Below are 18,219 nucleotides of genomic sequence, written 5' to 3' on the forward strand. Positions count from 1 at the left end.
CGAAGATAAATGCTATTCTTTCCAGGCTTAATTTCGTCCATCAAAAAGGGCTTGTTTCTGTCCTGCGAGATTTTTCAAATGCGCCATGCCGATTTCATTCACCGCACTTTGCGTGTTCGCGTGATTTAATGAGTTGCGAGGGTGGTATTTGATTGTAGGTACAGGCGGGCTTAACCTAGTAATCAAGGCTGGTGATTGCTCCGCCCGAAGGTATCTTAGAATATCCCTACGGTGTTCTATCACATGTACATCAAACCAGTATCTCTTAAAAATGCTATAAGACGACAAGCTTCGTTGCAGCCTATAACTGATCCTTTGTGGAACACAAGGCGTTGCAGGCACTCATGTGGAAGGTCTATTTTTTTTTTATCTGCACTGTTCGGCGAATTGGCGGGCCCCCTCTTAAATAACCATTCTGGTGTACGAGCTAATCCAATCCTTATTCGATTTCAAAGTGAGGCTTCCTCTTGACTTAATATCTTGGTTACGCAGGGTACTTGTGGAGTGATGCAAAGTGGCCGAATGCAATTTCGAATGTCACATCTGGTAACTTGACTACACTTAATGGCATTGCCACTAAGTATAGTACGATAGAGCGCTGTGCATGTAAGAGCAAAAGCTTTTTCATTTCCAGAAATACCTATGTATGATGGAATCCATTGAAACTCTATTGTGAAGCCTTTGTTGCCGAGTTCTTTCACAAGGACTAGTGGCTTGTACAGGAACTTGATGAACGGTAGACTACGATAGAGTCGCTGACATGAAGCCTTTGAATCTTTTATGAAGAAGCTCATTCTGTAGAGGCAAAGTATTTAGTTTATGTAGAGCAGCAGCTATTTCCACGCCTTCCACAACTGTCGATGAGATTATAGAGTCTACACAGCCAGACCACGTACATCTCACAGAGAGAATGTAGGGAACGAGCTGCGCAGCGATCTTCGCCCACTTTGACAGAGCCATTGTGCATACTTGCTAAGTGATTCGGGTAAGTCGTGCTTAAATGTTCCAGAACTATGAACTTGGCTTCTGTAGATAAAACACAGCTCTTTGATTATAATCCTGGTTCGTTTAGGTTGCACTTAATATCTTCGAATGTTCAAAGCGGGTCTAGTTTTTCCCTCTGTCTTGAGCAGCGCAATCCTAACACTCGCAGCGTGTTTACTCCTGCGTAAATATATGAGGGCGGCGTGTTACCTATACGTCTTACGATGGCTTTGCCGGGAGAAGACTCACTTAAACGTAGTATATGGGTCATGGGAAGCTGGGAAGCATGAAGTCACAGAGGGCGTTCCTCAGATTCGCGGAGTACTTTCTATTTAAATCCGACTGACTCCCAGGAACAGTCGAAGACTTCTTCTGCGTGTGGCTTCAAAGCACTCGCATTGACTTTCTGAGGGTGATAACGGAGGTAGCTGGCATAGGATCCGACTCGTAACGAATTATGTGTCTAGCTGTAGCATCAACGTCAGATAGTTGCCCCACCGTATGCCAGCGACTCGCTTGAGTGCATGTAGCCTCTGCGACGATGATGTTACAACGTGGTCAATTGCTTAGTGGATATTGTGTTGTGCTGCTGAGCACGAGGTCGCGAGATCGAATCCCGGCCACGGCGGCCGCATTTTGATGGAGACAAAATGCGGAAACACTCGTGTACTTAGATTTAGGTGCATATCAAAGGACCCTATGGGATCCGAATTTCCGGAGTCCCCCACTACGGTGTGCCCAATAATCACACAGTGGTTTTGGCACGTAAAACCCCATAATTTAATTTTTTTTCGCGCAGTCAACAGCGGGGCGCCAGAGTAGCCGGTGATAGAAGGTAATGCCAAGAAATTGGACGTTGCACACTTCCTGAATCCGGTATCGGTCCTAACTCAGCGTCAACCGAGTAGGCTTTTTTTTTTAATTCCTGGAAATAGAATGAATGATAATTTCTATGTTGATAGGGATAGACGAAATGTTGCCAAATGGTCCTGAATGGCATTTACTGCTCCTTGGGCTATTCGTGCGAGGCGACGTTGCTGGTAGCCGGAGCAGATATCATGCATATATCATCGGCATTAACACACATCTTCAGTGGCGTTAAATGATTTGGTATTCATGGGAGGCTAGATAAGGCTATACGTTAAATAAAAAGGGAGACAAAACGCTCCCCTGTGCCACGCCACAAAACAGACCTCTTTCACCACTGGAAGTGTCACTAAGATGAACCCTGATGCGGCAATCATTGAGAAACGTATGGGTGAAGCGCAATTAGGAGATGACCCGCGTTGCTTATGATTTGTAACTGGAGAACCGTGCGTGGACTTCGCCTATATCTGCAACAGCGTGTTCCTTTCACATCTCTCGCTTTGCACGGAGGTCGCGGTGAAATTGACGTTGCTAAAGAATTTTGCTCAAGACTTGCCAGCTTGCAGCTCCACACGCTCTTACACTATGTGCCACTCCTGTGCCACGGGATTCCCGTATGTATGTAAGGTTTTCGGTAGAGGAGCTTGAAGCTGCACTGGCGACTTGCAGATGCTCTTCGTCACCTGGCCGGGCGACGTTACCTATGCGGTGCTCGCCAATCTTGAGCAGAAAGCACGACTCATGCTGCTAAACCATTACGAGTCTGGGCGCAACGGTTTGGGTCCACCTGAACGGAAATGCAGCCGCTTGGTTCCACTTCTCAAACCTGGTAAATCACCGTTAGATTTGTCATCGTACGACCCCATCGCTCTGGCCAGTTGCATCGGGAATATAATGAAAAGAATGATTTTGACGCACCTGCAATGTTACCTGAAAAATTATAACTTGTACCCAGATGCTATGGCTGGCATCCGGCGTGGGCGCTCATCCATAGACAATGTCATCAATTTGGTCACGTTTGTTCAGCACCAAAAACGTCTGAAATGACTCACTGCGGCATTTTCCTTGACATAACAGGTGCCTATGACAACATAGCACATTATGCCACTTAGATGCTCTGATTGAAGCCGGAATCGGTGGCCATACGTTTCAGTGGCTGAGCAGTTTTTTGACTGACAGGCATTTGTTCGTGGTGACCGAGGATGGCACCATGACTCAACACCACACGTTCCGTGGAGCACCATAGAACACGCGGTCTTGTAAGGCGGAGTATTGAGCGCGACGCTATTCAACCTAGTGCTCGTTGGCCTAGTCAGATGCTTGCCTAACAGACTTCAAGTATAAATATATCTCGAGGATATCTTGATTTGGGCGTCTGTAGTAGCACGAAGCGGCAGCGGTGGCGTAGAGGTAGAACACCCACCTCACGTGCAAGAGGTGCGTGGTTCGAATCCCGGTGCCGCGCAATTTTCCACCGGATTAAAAACAATGCGCGTGTTCATAAAATTGCATAAACAGGTCTCGAGTGTGGCCTGATCCCGGTGACCAGAACCGGTAACGCCGGAATGCAGGTAGCCTAAAACAGTGGCGAAGAAACTAGGAATAGGCAAGACTCAAATGTACACGTTAAGAGAAAAAGCCTGCAATATCATCACTAATATGGATGAGATAGTTCAAGTGGGTGAGGAGTTCTATAGAGATTTATACAGTACCAGTGGCACCCACGAAGATAATGGAAGAGAGAATAGCGTAAAAAATTTGAAATCCCACAAGTAACGCCGCAAGAACTGAACAAAGCCTTGGGAGCTATGCAAAGGGGGAAGGCAGCTTGGAAGGATCACCATCATCAGCCTGGTTAGACCTATTGCAGGGCAAAGGCCTCTCGCATATTTCTGCAACTACCCGGTCATGTACTAATTGCCGCCGTGTTTCCCTACAAACTTCTTGATCTCATCCACCCGCCTAATTTTCTGCCGCCCTGTGCTACGCCTACCTTCTCTTGGAATCCATTCAGTAACTCTTAATGACCATCAGTCATCTTCCCTCCTCATTACGTGTCCTGCCCATGCCCATTCCTTTTCCTTGATTTCAACTAAGATATCATTAACTCGCGTTTGTTCCCTCACCCAATCTGCTCTTTTCTTATCCCTTAACGTTACACCCATCATTATTCTTTCCATAGCTCGTTGCGTCGTCGTAAATTTGGGTAGAGCCTTTTCGTAAGCCTCCAGGTTTCTGTACCGTAGGTCAGTACTGGTAAGACCCAGCTGTTATACAGTTTTGCCTTGAGGGATAATGAGAACCTGCTGTTCATGATCTGAGAATGCCTGCCAAACACACCCCAGCCGATTATTATTCTTCTGACTATTTCAATCTCATGATCCGCATCCGCGGTCACTACTTGCCTTAAGTAGATGTATCCCCTTACCACTTCCAGTGCCTCGCTACTTATCGTAAACTGCTGTTGTCTTCCGAGACTGTTAAACATTAGTTTTCTGCAGATTAATTTTTAAACCCACCCTTCGGCTTCGCCTCTCCACGCCAGCGAGCATGCATTGCAATTGGTCCCCTTAGTTACCAAGCAAGGCAATATTATCAGCGAATCGGAAGTTACTAAGGTATTCTCCATTAACTCTTATCCCCAATTCTTCCCAATCCAGGTCTTTGAATACCTCCTGTAAACACGGTGTGAATAGCATTGGGGAGATCGTATCTCCCAGCCTGACGCCTTTCTTTATTGGGATTTTGTTACATCCTTTATGGAGTACTACGGTGGCTGTGGAGCCGCTATAACTATCTTTCAGTATTTTTACATACGGCTCGTCTACACCCTGATTCCGTAATGCCTCCGTGACTGCTGAGGTTTCGACAGAATCAAATGATTTCTTGTAATCAATGAAAGATATAATAAGGATTGGTTATATTCCGCACATTTTTCTATCCCCTGATTGATAGTGTGAATGTGACCTATTGTTGAGTAGCCTTTATGGAATCCTGCCTGGTCCTTTGGCTGACGGAAGTCTAAGGTGTTCCTGATTCTGTTCGCAATTACCGCAATAAACACGCTACAAAGAGAAAATACAGAAAAATTCCAAGCGCAGGAAAAAATCATTACAATCGCCCATCCTGCATGTCAGCAGCTTTCAAGAAACACTGTTCGTATTCCAATAGACAGACTGACAGCTTGCTTATGCAACTACAGTCTTCCACTTCCATGCCATTGGAAACAAAACTTGAGTTTTTTGTAAGGTAGTCACATTCGAACTGGGTGATTACAATGTTTTCTTTTTCCCTGGACTTATATATCTATATGTCTTTTCTGACTCTCTTGTTTTTATGTTTTCCTTCATCAATCACTAGTTTTTATCACACTTCATTGCTGCACTATTTTCTCGTAACCTTTATAGATAACTACATTTTCACAATAAACCTTTAATTAGTAGTTAGCGTACCCTGTGCTCACTGCTTCACACTATACATTCTTGCTACATTTCCTAAATAAAATATTTTATAAGGCATACAGAAGCATCATAATGGCGAATAATGTGACTTGTCGAAGTCGAAACAAATCAAGAATAGCCTGGCTGTAAACGGCACCAGAGAACGCGTAGGATGAAAAAGAAAACCCAGATTACCTAACAACCAATAGTTTAATGTACATGTCATGTAAATGCTGGCTGACAAGCAATAAACCGAACATACAGAAAACGGAGAAGCAAAAATTATTGTTTGTTTCCTCACAGGAAATGCATCCAGTTCTAACAGAGGCCATGCTGACAGGATTCTCCCAGTAATTTTAAATCTACAGCTTCCATAATTTCTCTAGGCAGGCAACCTGCAGAGAATGCTAGCTTCTTCCTCTACAATGCACGCTCAAATGTCGAGAGTGCATTGTAGAAAAAGAAGCTAGCATTCTGTGGAGATCGACTGCCCAGAGAAATTATGCAAGCTGTAGATGCGAAGACACTGGGAGAATCTTGTGTCAGCAAGGCCTCTGTTATACTTTCAGAGATGCATGCGTTTCCTGTTGGAATCTGCATGGACACACATTAGTTTTTGCTTCTGCTTTTTGTGTAAATTCTATATATTGCTTGAAAACCAGCATTTACTCGGCATGTTCAATGAACTTTCATTTGTTAGTACGCGTCACGATCGTCTTGGTCTCTAGCAGAAAGATGTTGATTCTTTTTGCAGTGAAGCTGTGTATGCCTAGGCGAAACGCTCCTGGTACTGGCGACACCACCGAGAGAATTTAAGGTCACCGACTGGGACGCCTTCCAAAAACTAAGGAAGGAAGACAAAAGCGAATATGCGGACCCAGACAGCCTTTTTAGAAGGCTCAAAGAGGACGTTCGCACCGCGACGAGGGTTATCCAAAGTGAACTGAACGTGGAAAGGATGGACGCGAGATTGGCCCACCTATTAGAGGCAAAGAATTCCCTCACGGCCAGGTGGAAAACGCAAAGACTAAATCGCAGACTGCGAAAGAAAGTAGCGGCACTAAACCGGGAAATCGAAGCGCACTCGATCGAGCTTTCCGAGCAACAGTGGAACGAGGTGTGCGCGTCGGTAGACGGACAAATGAGAACCGGGCGCAAATGGAACCTCCTAAAGAAACTGTTAGACGACAAGCAATCCAAAGGCAATCAGAGATTGGCAATTGATATAATTGTACACAAACAAAAGGAGCAGGGCAAAACGAAGAGCGAGTTCCTAAAGGAGCTGGCGGAGACGTATCTGCCACTGGGCCCGTCAGGCGATGGCGACTATCCGCAATACGCCGGCACAGAGGTCGAAGAACTCGACGCGCCCTTCACGGAATCGGAAATTTGGGATGCCTTACAAGGCCTCAACGGACGCTCCGCGACGGGCCCTGACGGGGTCTCGAATAAACTGTTAAGAAACCTAGACGGAAAGTCGGTCGAGCAGCTCACCGAAGAAATCAACAGACCGTGGGAAACGGGACAAGTACCAGAGGTCTGGAAAGAGCCCTCGGTCATACTAATACCGAAACCCGGTAAACCACTTGCGGCGGAAAACATGCGGCCAATATCACTGACCTCGTGCGTAGGCAAGACGATGGAACATGCATACACAACCGAGTATCGCGGTACATAGAGAGAGTGGGCCTCTTCCCACATAACATGGTGGGCTTCAGACCGGGCCTCTCCACACAGGACGTAATGTTACAACTCGAAAAGCACATAATCGACGGCATAACAAGAGACACCAGGAGCATACTGGCCCTGGACCTAACGAAAGCGTTCGACACGGTGAAACACAGATTTCTAATGGAAACGATCTCGGTGATAGGGCTCGGCCGGAAATTCCACTCTTACATAGGCTCCTTCCTCAGAGACGGGAAAGCCACGATCAAAATAGGACAGGCCACGTCCGATTGGTACATGCTGGGCGCGAGGGGCACCCCACAAGGGGCGGTGCTCTCCCCGCTATTATTCAATCTAGCATTGAAAGGGCCCTCGGACCGGCTGACGAGAAGGACCAACGTCAATCACGCCCTGTACGCAGACGATATTATGGTGTGGTGCCCGGGAGGGTCTGACGCAGAAGTCGAGCGGGCTCTTCAAAAAGCGCTGGACACAACGGAAGAGTACCTGAAGGAAACGGGACTCCGTCTGTCACCCAGCAAATCGGAACTGTTGCTCTACCGGCCCTCGAAACAAGGCATGAGGAATTTGACGCCGATCGATCAAATACCAATCAAATTACACACGAGTGCCGGCCAGCCGATCCCCAGAGTGGACACTAAAAGAATCCTGGGGCTGCTAATTGAGGCTAAAGGCGGTAACACCCAAACGGTCATGAGACTAACGTCCAAAACGGAGAACATGCTCCGGCTGATCCTCAGGGTGAACAACCGCAGGGGAGGGCTCAACGAGAGCAGTCTCATCAGACTTTACCACGCCTTCCTCATGAGTCACGTAAATTACGTAGCCTCGGCGCTAAATTGGACCAAAAGAGATGCGGCCAAGATAGACACACTGATGCGCAAGAGCATCAAGAGGGTGCTAGGTCTTCCGATCAGTACAAGCACGGAGCGGCTCGATCGGCTAGGGGTCCACAATTCGCTAGCAGAAATCATCGAAGCACAGACCAAAACACAGGTCGTGCGGCTGTCGACCACCAGGGCCGGCAGACGCATCCTAGAAGAAGCAGGGATAAATGCCGAGGCAGAGTGCACCGCACGCAGCGTTGCGCTCAGCGCGGCGGTCAGGGGCACTTTCAAGGTAGAACCGCTTCCGAGAAACGTCCACCCGCAATTCAACAAGGGGCGCCGAAAGGCGAGGGCCCGAGCACTGCTGAAATGGACTGCCAGCTGTTCGGGAATGGCGGCATTTGTAGAGGCGGCCCAGTACGGGCGCAGCGACCGGTACGCGGCCGTCTCGATACGCTGGGATGGCACGATCACCAACGCAGCATCGGTCAAGGGGGTAACATCCGAGGTGGCCGTGCAGGTGGCAATAGCCATGGCAATGAGGGACCCCAAACGTCCTTACGTATACACAGATTCGCGATCGGCGGCCAGAGCATTCGCCTCGGGCTCGATATCGCGGAAAGCGGCGGCCGTCCTCGGCAGTGAGGGAGCCACGGGTCATCACATCCTCAAATGGTTCCCAGCCCACATGGGGGCCGACGTGCACCCCGACTTTCCCAACGCCAACGAGCTGGCACACGGACGCGCGCGAGGACTCACGCACCGCGGCGATCGTGGCGAGCGAAGTGGCGGGGAGGGAGGGGAGCACCGAGACCCGCTGCTCACCTTCAACGAAATAACAACACACTATCAGCTGTCGAGGAGGACCTTCCCGCTCCCCCACGCTAAATTTACTAGACCACAGTCATCTATATTCAGAATGTTGCAAACAAGGTCGTTCCCCGCGAGAGGCAGAATGAGCCTTTATTCACCGGACGTAGAGCCGCAATGTCCGGATTGCGGCGAATCGTACTGCTCGCTATCGCACATGCTTTGGCAATACTCCACGTTAAGCAGCACCGTGTTCAGGAAAGAAGAAGACTGGATGGACGCCCTGCGAAGCGACGACCACCAGACCCAGCTCCGGGCCGTCCAGAGGGCTCACGAAAGGGCGGAGGCTCACGGGCTTCCCGTCCCAACGTGGGTGCGGCCCGCGACTCCTGCCGACCACTAAACCAAGAGTGGGTGGGAAGGGGCTCCTCAGGACCCAATAAAGTTCTTTCCTCCTCCTCCTTCTGGTGCGTTCACAAGAGCCCTAGTGTAGGGCTATGAGCCATTGTTTAGGGGGGTGTGAGCCATTGCATTCGTCTAACGTGATGGAAGGACGGGCAAATTTCTCGTTGGGTAGGCATATAAATGCTTACGCATTTAAAACATATACATTTATATACGTATTAATACAGGGAAGAGACACAGAGGGGGACGGGGTTAAGACAAGATCATGATGTCATAAGTATCTCGCAGCAAAGGTGTGGTGGGCCATTGGCTAGACCGATAGTGACGTCGTTTCTCTCTCGCGGCAGAGCACGTCGGCAGCGGTCGCTCTCCGACTTCGCAATAGGTTCAAAAATGTGTCCCTGTATTTAATTAAATGAAATGTGCAGCTCCGTGTTAATTGGTAATTACAGTGCATAACCGAGTCATAAATACTAAGATTAACGCAGTACGAAACAAAAATGCGTAACATAATTCAAAAAGGCTTTGATGGACCCACTGGTTTAACACAATGAACCACTCATTGCACCCTCCATGATAGTGATTTTGCAAAGCGTGATGTGTGGCATTCCAAATAAACAATGTGATGAACCCAAGCCAAACGTGTGCGTAACCTCATTAAGAAACACACACATAAACAATAATATAGAAAGTCTTTAATAAAATATTGGAATTAACCTAGTGATAAACACCGGGGCAGTCATTTCAGCTGCGCTAGTTTACCATCTGTATAAGGTGCATAGGCAGTAATTTTTTCTGTTATTGTTTGTTATGTATTGTATAATGTTGTGCCAGTAAAACACGTTGTTGAGCTACTTGGTGCATTGTATTGGTGCTGCTTTTTTCGCTGGTTTTTTCTTAATGTTGTGCCCTTCTTGCTTTTGTAACTACTTTTTTATTCCCCTTCACCTAATTCTCCAACCTTGCAGCCTGCGGGGTTTATAAATAAATAAGTATATAAGCACATGTCATTCATTCATATGCATACACCTCGCACCGTCCCTTCCTCAACAAGCATCACTGTGTTGATGTCTCGCAGTGTCCATCTACATTAACTGCCGTTTATATTTCTGTATAGTTTGTGAACAGTGTAGTGCATAAACATTACGTGACGTTAAGGTTGTGGCCTATGCGGTGCATAAATCAACCTTGCAAAAGATGGCACGTTGGATTATTGAAAGTAAGACCATTTGCACATATCGCGGTTACTTTAACAGTATTTAAGGGACCACTTGACAAAAACTTCACTTCGCATAGATTACAACACGTTCGCTGAATCTGCAGTTTTTCTTGCTTATTAATGTGGTCGTTTGCATAGCCATATCTTGTAGATTTGAACACAAAGTTGAAGAAATCATTTGGCTGCGACTTAAAGATATGCGTAGATCACTGCGATTGCAACACAGACCTTGACACAAACACACACACTATAGGATGGGAACAAATGCTCAGGACAAACTCCAGAATGTTTGCATCCTGATACTTATGAGAGCGAACAGTTTCATTCCATGGCTGTCAATGAGTGGGAAAAGAAAATTTAATTGTGTTCATGGAACAAAATTGCATTGATAAGCTTAGATATACAGTCATTGCTTAACCCTTTCGAAATAAATGATTGTAGATTGCTATAGTCATTGAAGAAGCCTTTCGACAGCAAGAAAAGGAATAAGTTTTTCCAGCTCTGACCATTGAATTGCAGGGAATGCAAGCCGGCATAATATTCTGTCAATATATTCTGTTTAGGAATAGCAGATTGAAATAAACATTAAGGTTTTCATTTGTACTTTCTCTGGCTGAGCAATCTAGTTTGAAACGACTCCCATAAGCATGTCGTAACAATGTTGATGTAATACAGGTTAAATGCATGCCTAGCTTAAGAAATCTAGATAATTACTTTAAGTTACATTGAAGGAACTATATCTAATAACATAATAATAATATTTATTCCCACATAACAGGCTAACCTTGAGCGGCGTGCGACACAGGACAACAAAATGGACGAGAAACGTTCCTTTTAGAATGCTATGATACAACGTACAGGTTTCTACAAAAGTGACGGTAACTATATATGGAAGTCCTCTCTGAATATATATATATATATATATATATATATATATATATATATATATATATATATATATATATATATATATATATATATATCAACAGCAGACGCACAGCGATGGACGAACCAGGCAAGCTCTAAGGTTGAATTTCACAACACAATTTTCATTGCGCGCCGAGTAATCACACAGATCATTTGCAGCGTCGTTCAGGGACACATGCGGGCTTTTGGGTTGGTGCTTGTTGCTGCATTTGGTGCAAGAATATGGCTAGGAGCAGGCACCGCATATGTGCAATCACGAGCAATATACACACATCATTTTTCCAGAAGCTGACACCGAGCTCAGGTAACGCGAGGATCTTGCTGGCTGACACGACGACTTCGTGGAAGCCGAATTGCGAATACTACATATGCGGTGAGGGTAGCTATATGAATTGTTGATAGGTCATCTTGTAGATTGTTGTAGCGCAGGCAGAATGAAATGGTCATAGAAAGCAGATGAGACAACACACAGCGCTGAAATAGCTGCGAACAGCTGTTTACGGGCTCCGTGTCTCATCACACTGAACTTCAGCAACCACCGCGTTGCGCACTACAAAACAAATCTTCAGAGGAAGCTTTAGCTCCGGCCCAACCTTGATGCGGTCTATTCAAATACATGTAAAGCACAAAATGGCTTTTCTGAGGTAACCGGTGCACCGCTTTTAATGAAGTTTTTTGCATTTGAGAGCGAAAGTAAAATTCTAGTGACTGTTGGAAGCAGAATTTAGATTTAGAGCCTGTATATCATTGAAAAAAATTTTTACATTCGGAAGTTCGAATAAAATAGAAGCCCGACGTTTGCAATATAATAGCTTTCCGTCAATACTAGATATCGCTGTTCTGTAAACGGCATCCATTAGATAATTAAAAGCAGCTAAATTACATTTCTCAATTGATATCTTACGTGAATTGGGTACGTTGTGCACAAGAGTTCTGCGAAAGCTGTATTTACACATTATTAAATTTTTTGAAATTCATGTGTAACATACAACTTTTGCCCGCTTTAGATATACTATTAGATGCAATGCACATAATTAAGATATTCTTTTTCATTGCTGAGTTATAGAGTTGTAAACATGGTAGTTTTGTTCTGAAAATTTTTGATATTTGCCAATTTTTAGTAAAAAATGAACGCCCTATATCAAGAATTCGAGACCAACAATCACTAAATTTTAAGTTTTTATTTTAGATGCAACAAACTTCGGCAAGTTTGGTGCAGTGGCTGCCAAGGAAAACAAATTCTCCTTTTACATGTATTTAGATAGGAGCGGCCGAGCCCCCTAAACTATCTCTTAACTGCAACACGTTTTTAAATTACAAAATACGCATATTATTTGCTCATAATAAAGAAAAGTACACAATATTATAATGTAAACGTTTTTTTCATTACAATAAAAATTATGCAGCGAGTGCAACAAAACCTGGCAGTAAGCAACCCTGGGTGTCGCACCATTCACATTGTTGAAATCGCAATCATGTGAAATGCACCCTCTAAAAATCGCATTGCCACGCCTGCGACTGCACCGATTTTTGCCGTTCCGGTCGCAGCATGTGAAACAGCCTTAACGCCTTCGAACGATACTGTTCCCCCATTCCGGCTCCCAAGCCTTGTCGGGGCCGGCGCACGCGCGAAACGACCTCGCCGTTCGCCCACCCCAAGAGGAGAGAGTCTAGCGTCCACAGAGACTAGACTGATTGATTGGCCGGGCTGAGAAAAATACCATAGGGGGGAATAAATGAACATTTCGATGTGTTTTCCCTCTCGCTAAAGTTGCATATGACGTGCTTTATTTTACTTAACTGCATGGTGTTGTTTTTAACGTTTTCGCTATATCGGCTTCGTGGTGTTAAGCTCGCTGAAAACAAGAAGCACTGTTTTTATCACGAAAATGCCTGGCACCACTGTTGGCCTAGTAATTCTTATTCTTTATTGTGTTAATAAACAGCGTCATGCCTAGGTAATGATACACAACTCAAGACTTGGTTATTCTTTGAATTATATTTGATACTCTTAAAACCAACAAGGAAATACATCCGTATAGGCAAGTCTTCCAAGATCTCGAGCAGTTGATCTCATCAACAAAGACTTCTGCTTGCCTCACAGAGTTCTTCGAATAACTTTTTATAAAAGAGTTTGTGATCTCATAGTGGCCACACAGGCGCGTTAAACACAATTATTTCGACAATATTGACACGTGTACTTGTCTTTATCGGGTGACAAGTTTTGCCGCCGAACAAATGTTATCGCACAGCGCGGGACGCGCCTGTATGTACCGAAATTTCTGGAACGTTATCGATGCTTCTATCTGCTGTCTGTTGTCGCTGAACGTTATGTTATCTGATTGCATCACTTGACGCGAATGGTGTAGAACTTTGTCGAAGGCATGCGGGTCCGAACGATTAGTCTGGAACATTCGATGACTCCTCTATAAAAGCCGACGCGCTTGACCCGCTGATCAGATTTTCGACGATCGCCGAGCGTGTTCGCCGCCATCGTTGCGCTTTAAGTGTAGCCTGTTTTGTGGGCACAGGTTCGCCCAATAAAAGCTAGTTTTGTCTTTCACAGTACTGCTACTGTGTTCTTTAACGTCACTACCACGTGACATCTGGTGGAGGTGCTAGTGCGTTCATGTACCGAACGCCCCCGCAAAGTCGCGATCCAAGCCCAAAGCCCGAGGACAAAACTAAGATCGCCGAAGACCAGCGTGCTAGCCGCAGACTGCAAAGACTGCCCCCAGAGCACGGACTTCTGCCTGAAACGACAAAGAAGATAGTGATCAAGACAACCCAAATGGCTGCCCCAGCGTCCCCCGTTATCCTACAGCAACCTCGGGACCCACCAACTTTCCGTGGAGCAGCAACTGAGGACCCGGAGTACTGGCTGGAGACGTACGAGCGAATTGCGACTTTCAACAACTGGGACTCCGACGACAAGTTGCGGCACGTATACTTCGCCCTAGAAGACGCCGCCAGAACGTGGTTCGAGAACAGGGAGTCGACATTGACAACATGGGACCTGTTCCGTACCGGCTTCATGCGCACCTTTACAAGCGTCGTGCGCAAGGAAAGGGCCGAAGCCATGCTGGACGCCCGAGTGCAACTACCGAAAAAGAACGTTGCCATCTTCACGGAGGAAATGAAGCGTCTCTTCCGCCATGCCGACCGGATATGCCCGAGGAGAAGAAAGTCCGCCTTCTCATGCGTGGTGTGAAGGAAGAACTTTTCGGCGCAATGGTACGAATCCCACCGAAGACCGTAGAGGAGTTCCTTCGCGAGGCAACCAGCATCGAGAAGACACTCGAGATGCGAAACGGGCAATTCGACCGCCGCACGAACGCGACAAACTACGCCGGACTTCAGTCACTGGCCACCGACGACCTGCGCGAGACTATCCGAGCTGTCGTGCGGGAGGAGCTACAAAAGCTGTTCCCATCATCACAGCCTCAGGTGGCTTCGATTGCCGATGTCGTGCGTGAGGAACTCCAACAACAACTTGGAGTAGCCCCTGAATCGCCGCAGCTCGAGCCGCAAGCAATGACCTACGCCGCCGTCGCACGCCGTCAAGGCCCCCCTCCGCGACCGCGCCAGGGCCCTGTCACGCCGCAGTTTCGTCGTCCGCCGCCGCCGCCGCCGCCAGCACGACCACCCGTCGCCCAGCGCACCTACCCGAGGAAGACAGACGTTTGGCGCGCTCCTGACCACCGCCCGCGATGCTACCCCTGCGGGGAAGCCGGCCATGTGTACCGCCGATGCCCATACCGGGAGATGGGACTGCGAGGTTTCGCCGTTAACGCGCCGCGGCCACAGATTGGCGAACGACCTCGCGATGTCGCCGACTACCTCGCCGCCACTCAGTGGAGCCATCGACGAGCTTCCCGTTCGCCGTCACCAGGCCGCTACCTGTCGCCGCAGCGCCGACCATACACTGGCCCAGCCCGCGGCCGGTCCGTCAGCCCATATCCGGAAAACTAAAAGCAGCAACCGATGGAGGTGCGGTTGCTGTTCGTCGAACTGACGAAGATCCTCCGCCGCCGACGAAGACGGCGAAGCAACCATCTCGACGACCTAATGACGACACGCCGCCGTCCCGACGAAGTCAGGAAGCCAAAACTACACCGACGAAAGACGACTTGACGACGCGACGTTCAAGCTTCAGTTTAACACGACGCAGCCGTGATCCGACGCCAAGACCCAACTGCAACGCCAGACAAAGAACCACCGACCTCGACGTGCTTCTCGACGGACACGCGGTTACCGCCTTAGTGGACACAGGGGCTGATTACTCCGTCATGAGTGGACACATCGCCGCCCAGCTGAAGAAGGTTAAGACTGCATGGGAAGGCCCTCAAATTCGCACCGCAGGAGGACACCTCATCACGCCGACTTGAATCTGCACGGCAAGAATAACCATTCATGACCGAACTTACCCTGCCACTTTCGTTATCCTCCAACAGTGTTCACGAGACGTCATTCTCGGTATGGACTTCCTGAACCAACACGGCGCAGTCATCGACCTGAAGTCACAGTCAATAACGCTGTCGGAAGATAAAGCGATACCGCCGAATAGCCCTCGTAGTCACCATGCCTTGAGTGTGCTCGAAGATCAAGTGAGCATCCCGCCTCACTCCAGCATTGTTATTTTGGTCGGCACCGAAACACCCGCTGACGTAGAAGGCGTCATCGAAGGCGACCAACGTCTTCTGCTCGACCGTGAAATTTGCGTCGCAAAAGGGATCGCTCGACTGCACGGAGGAAACACGAAAGTGTTGCTGACAAACTTCAGCAAGGAGTTCAAGCACATCAACAAGGGCACGACCATCGCATACATCGAGGAAATTGTGGAAACCAGCGATGCCTTTGTCCTCTCGGATTCTGTCGCATCTACCCCGACGACTGTAGTTCCCGAACCAGACTTCGACATAAGTCCAAGTCTCCCCGTGATTAAGCAGCAACAGCTCAGAAGTCTGCTTCGACGATACAAAAGCTGCTTTTCGACTTCATCGAGGATTCGACAAACACCAGTCGCAAAGCATCGCATAATAACCAAAGAATGCGCTCGACCACTACGCCAGAGCCCTTACCGAGTTTCGACGCGGGAACGTGAAGCTATAGGAGAACAAGTCGACGAAATGCTGCCCGACGACATCATCCAGCCGTCGAAAAGCCCGTGGGCATCCCCTGTTGTCCTGGTAAAGAAAAAGGACGGAAGCCTACGTTTCTGTGTCGATTATCGTCGACTGAACAAGATCACGAAGAAGGATGTATACCCCCTCCCACGGATAGACGACGCATTGGATCGGCTCTGCAACGCTAAATACTTCTCGTCGATGGACCTCAAGTCTGGCTTTTGGCAAATAGAAGTCGACGAAAGAGATCGCGAAAAGACCGCCTTCATCACCCCAGACGGCCTCTACGAGTTCAAGGTTATGCCATTTGGACTGTGCTCGGCACCTGCAACGTTCCAGCGCGTCATGGACACGGTTTTAGCAGGATTGAAGTGGCAGACCTGTCTCGTTTACTTGGATGACGTCGTTGTCTTCGCCGAAAATTTCAACGATCACCTTAGGCGGCTTGCAACAGTACTCGAGGCCACAAGTCATCAGGGCTCACTCTGATGCCAGAAAAGTGCCGCTTCGCCTACGATGAGCTTCTGTTCCTAGGCCACGTCATCAGCAAGACTGGAGTCCGCCCCGACCCGCAGAAGACAGCTGCCATCACAAAGTTCCCGCAGCCCACCGACAAGAAGGCAGTGCGTAGATTTCTTGGCATGTGTGCTTACTACAGGCGATTTGTCAAGGACTTTTCACGCATCGCTGAGCCGCTGACACAGCTAACTAAATGTGACATTGAGTTCAAGTGGGAAACGCCGCAGGCCGACGCATTTGAAGAACTCAAACGACGCATGCAGGCTCCGCCCGTACTTGCGCACTTCGACGAGCACGCCGATACCGAAATTCACACTGACGCCAGTAGCCTAGGCCTCGGTGCCGTCCTAGTCCAGAGAAAAGATGGACATGAACACGTGATAGCTTACGCTAGCCGGTCATTGTCAAAAGCGGAAGGCAATTATTCCACAACGGAAAAGGAATGCCTCGCCATCGTTTGGGCTACAGCGAAATTTCGCCCCTACCTATATGGCAGGCCATTCAGAGTGGTCAGCGACCATCACGCGTTGTGTTGGCTAGCTAACTTAAAGGACCCTTCAGGACGGCTGGCACGGTGGAGCCTCAGACTACAAGAATACGACATTACTGTAACATACAAGTCCGGACGAAAACACTCAGATGCCGATTGCCTATCACGCGCCCCCATTGACCCGCCGCCGCAAGATAACGAGGATGACGACGCCTTCCTTGGAATAATAAGCGCGGAAGACTTCGCTGATCAACAACGAGGGGACCCGGAGCTAAAAGCCGTTGTCGAGTATTTGGAAGGGCACACCGACGTTGTCCCTAGGGCATTTAAGCGTGGACTATCTTCGTTCACGCTTCAAAACAACCTACTCGTGAAGAAAAACTTTTCACCAGTCCGCGCCAACTACCTTCTTGTTGTTCCGTCGGCGCTGCGTCCCGAAGTACTGCACGCCCTACACGACGATCCAACTGCTGGGCACCTCGGATTCTCCCGGACGCTGTCGAGAATACAGGAAAGGTATTACTGGCCGCGTCTGACCGCCGACGTCGCCCGTTACGTTAAGACATGCCGAGACTGTCAACGACGCAAGACACCACCGACAAGGCCAGCAGGGTTACTACAACCGATCGAACCTCCTCGTCGACCATTCGAGCAGATTGGGATGGATTTGTTGGGGCCGTTTCCGACGTCAACATCCGGGAATAAGTGGATCGTCGTGGCGACAGACTATCTCACCCGCTTCGCTGAAACAAAAGCTCTACCGAAAGGCGGCGCAGCCGAGGTGGCGAAATTTTTCGTCGAGAACATCCTGCTGCGACATGGCGCCCCAAAAGTCCTCATTACCGAGAGAGGAACGGCTTTTACAGCAGAGCTCACCCAAGCCATTCTGCAATATAGCCAGACAAGCCACAGGAGG

The sequence above is a fragment of the Dermacentor albipictus genome, chromosome 3 (assembly GCF_038994185.2).
Source record: "Dermacentor albipictus isolate Rhodes 1998 colony chromosome 3, USDA_Dalb.pri_finalv2, whole genome shotgun sequence".
Lineage (NCBI taxonomy): Eukaryota > Metazoa > Arthropoda > Arachnida > Ixodida > Ixodidae > Dermacentor > Dermacentor albipictus.